The sequence below is a fragment of the Fukomys damarensis genome, unplaced genomic scaffold (assembly GCF_012274545.1).
Source record: "Fukomys damarensis isolate Sample0158 unplaced genomic scaffold, DMR_v1.0_HiC HiC_scaffold_5, whole genome shotgun sequence".
NCBI lineage: Eukaryota > Metazoa > Chordata > Mammalia > Rodentia > Bathyergidae > Fukomys > Fukomys damarensis.
Window position 1 is genome coordinate 3,893,805 of NW_022900917.1, and position 3,512 is coordinate 3,897,316.

Sequence of the window (3,512 nt, forward strand, 5' to 3'; positions counted from 1 at the left end):
GGCCGCTGGAGTTGAGAGCCCCCACCCGGCCCCAGCTCAGGAGAGGGGCCCGGGAGAGGCCCGCCCCGAGGCTGACTGCGGGACCCTTGCACAAAAATATGTCTCTGTCCCCAACTGTCCCGGCCCTCGCCGCTTCCTTCAGAGCTCCAGTTCCTAGTCCCCTCGGCCACCTCCGGTTTGACCCCCGTCCTGGGAAGAGCAGGTGCCTCTGCCCCAGCTCCTCTGTCCCCAGTTTTACAGCCCATCCCTGAGACTTCAGCTGTGTCGCAGCCTCAGAGGACACAGATGCCAGCAGGGGTGTTTCACCGCCCCTGGGGTGGGGGTCTCCGGGCCAGGTGTCAGCCCAGGTCTCCTAAGGCCCTGGGAAGAGGAGGGTGGAGCTCGGGCTGAAGTAAAGCAGGAAAGAGGAGCTCAGAGCCAGGCAGGGGAGGAGCAGTGAAAGCCTGGCTGTGTGGCCTGGAGCTGCCCAGGGCACATCTGGAAGGAGAGGTCAAGCAGGCAGCAGCTGGGGCGCCACAGAGCACCTGGTTGGGTGGCAGATGTGAGGACCTGGATGTCTCCAAAAGCCAGCAAAGGACGCCGAGGTGCGCCACGAGCAGAAACAGGAGAGGGCTGGGGATTTAGCTCAGTGGTTCTACTGCCTGCCTCTCGAGCGCAAGGACCCGAGTTCAAATCCTGACACCAAAAAACCACCCAGGAGAGCGGCAGGAAAACAGAGGGAAAAGGCTAGGCCGCACCTGCTGTGTGGCACAAGTGACATCAGGGAGGTCAAGCTATAGTGGACTGGTGGCACTGGAGCGTGCGTCAGCTCTCCACCACTCACTGTGACAAAAGACCAGAGGGTGGCCGGGCATGGTGGCGCGCGTCTGTAATCCCAGCACCTGGGAGGCCGAGTCAGGAGGATCACTGTGAGTTCGAGACCAGCCTGGGCTACACAGTGAGTTCCAGGTCAGTCTCACTATGTAGTGAGACCCTGTCTCAAAAAAACTAAAAAAAAAAAAAAAAAAAAACCTGTGGGTGGAAGAGTTCTCTGGGCTCATGGGTTCAGCAGTTTTGTTCAGACATCACCTGGCTCCATCACTCTTGGGCCCAGCATGAAACCCGGTCATGGTGGACAGGAAGCAGAGGATGTAGGGAACAGCTGGGGTCAGGTTGGAAGAGGCTGGTCTTCGGAGGGTGACCTGGAAGGGTGCGTCTCCCTTGACAATGCCTCCTGCCTGACCTGCCATGGGCTGTTTCTCCTCTGCCACTCCACTCTGCCTTGGAGCCAGCCAACTACGGAATGAAACTTCTACAAACTGAACTAAAATAAACCTATCCTCCTTTAACCTTGGGTGTCAAGTATTGGGTCTCAGTGACAAGACAGTGACCAAGCCGTGACTATCCCAGCGGTTGGGAGACAGAGCTGTCATGTGCATGCTCCAGGGAGGCAGTGACATGAGCTTCAGCCGGCTCCAGGAGGAGGTGACAGAGGGCAAGAAGGTGACTGAAATGGGGCCCGTGGAGGCAGGCTGGGTACAGGGTATGGAGGAATGGGAAGGGTACTGTGAGACCCACGACCTGTGGCCCCATGAAGGAACCAAGTTAGCAGGCTGGAGGAAGTCGTGCTCTACCTACTTCCCTCAGCTAGCTATCCGCAGAGGGCCCTGAAAGGCCAGGTTCTGTGCAGAAGCCTCGAGTCTCTACAGAGTTCTGTGCTGAACATGACCCAACTCACCACCCAGTCCTCTTTCTCCCCCAGTTCTGCTCTGCTCCCAGGGGGTCCTCGTGGGCCCATAGTAGCTGCCCTCAACTACCCTGCTGTCCCAGGGTGATGTGTTCTGCCCTCACAGAGCTCACTTCCACTGCAGGCCCCAGAAGTAGGTCAGAGCCTTGGGGAAGAGGTGCAAGGTTCCAGGTACCCGGCAGAGGTTAGGGGTTAAGACGGGAGCTCCAGATGGGTATGTCTGTGGCCCTGAATTCCTTGGCCACAGGAAGGGCAGCTCCCACAGAGCTGGGGAGCAGAGGCAGGCCCTCTGCCAGGCCCTGTGCTGCCCAGAATGGAGTTGTGAGCGTTTCCTGACCCAGAGACTATTGCCAGGCACCTCTCAGAGTTCAGTGTGGTCACCAGGGCACAGCTGCCACGTGTGTACCAAGCTTCTCCAGGGGCTGAGGTCTCGTGAGCCCTTCATCAGGGCTCAGCTCAAGGCCTGCAGTCAGCACTCATCAAGGACTTTGTGAACGTATGACAGGAATACAGGATGTGGGTGAGAGCATTTGTTCTAAAGCTCGACTGGATTTGAAGCTTGACCCTGCCACTTCCCAGCTGGATGCTCAGTGTCCTATCTGTGTGTGGGAGAAACTGTGCAAGTGCAAAGGACTTAGACAAGTGCCTGTCACGTGAAAACCACTCAGTGCTGTCACCATGCTTCTGGGGTGAGGGACACTGATGCTGTCTTTCTCCCTGAAGGAGGAAGTCCCTGAAACATTGGCATGTTTCCACACAAGACGGTGCTGGTGGATGTGCTTGGCACTCTGCAGAAGCCTGGTAAAAAGAGACTTTTCCTTTTCCCTCCTGTTTTCTTTTCTTCTGATATTGCTACTGACACCCTTCCTGCAAGGGGAGTTCCCTACCCCATGCCATTGTCATCCCGGTGCACAGGACATCATTCTGGGCTTCTTTCCATGGAATCCCTCCCAGGCTGTACCTCACTCTGTAGACTGAGAGAAGTTTTGAGCCCAGGGAGATGCAGCAGCTAGTCAGCTGCTCGTGTTTACCAACCAGGAAATCGTGACTGAGAAAGTGGTGCAGAGCTCCCCAAAGTCAGTCCGGTTTTCTCCACTGAGCTGAAGCCTCTGTCAAAGCATTGAACTCTGGTTACTGGCTCTCTGCTTTTACCAATTCTCTACTTGGGATTGAATTTTCTTCCAAGACTTTAGGAATAAGTGAGATAAATTTTAATAAATTAAACGTAAATATGTGGCTAGTCATTTGACACTCACAGTTTAAAACAGGAGAGGTGTACTTTGTCTCCTGGTTGGCCAGCTCCAAGGCAAGGTGGCAGGGCAGAGGGGCCTGGCAGAGGGGCGCTACTTACATCATGGCGGACAGGAAGCAGAGAGAAGGGAGGAGGGAGAGGAACCTCCCGGGTGCACCCCCAGGGGCCCTGAAACAGCAGCAGTCAGCTGTAGCCCCCATGATGCAGACACCTGAGGCTTTGAAGAAATGCCCCAGATCTAAACCCTAACAATTGTAACATTGTACTAGATGGGAGAAGTTATCAGATCTCTTCGGAATCTTTACTTTGACTGCATGAATTGGTCACCCTTTTCCATTGAGCTTGGAAGCAACAGCAACAAACTCCTTAAAGAGCAGAAGGTTGCAACAGATACTGGGAAGCTGAGCCCAAAGTCTCCAGAGCGATGAAGTTATGCCTTAGAAACACCCCTATGTGATGGAGTCCTCAGGAGACAGTGCCTGCGGCTTCAAGGCCCTGATGGTGGGTACCACTGTGGTCTGTTCCTGTGGGAAC

General features: G+C 55.3%; 1 long non-coding RNA gene across 1 annotated transcript; it reads left to right on the forward strand.

Annotated features, from left to right (window-relative positions):
• The first annotated feature begins 72 nt into the window (after positions 1 to 72).
• On the forward strand, positions 73 to 2,514 carry LOC104853906. The gene is made up of 3 exons (XR_777911.2): positions 73 to 202; positions 1,343 to 1,482; positions 2,450 to 2,514. It is a non-coding gene; the product is annotated as an uncharacterized LOC104853906 (long non-coding RNA).
• The last annotated feature ends 998 nt before the right edge of the window (positions 2,515 to 3,512 follow it).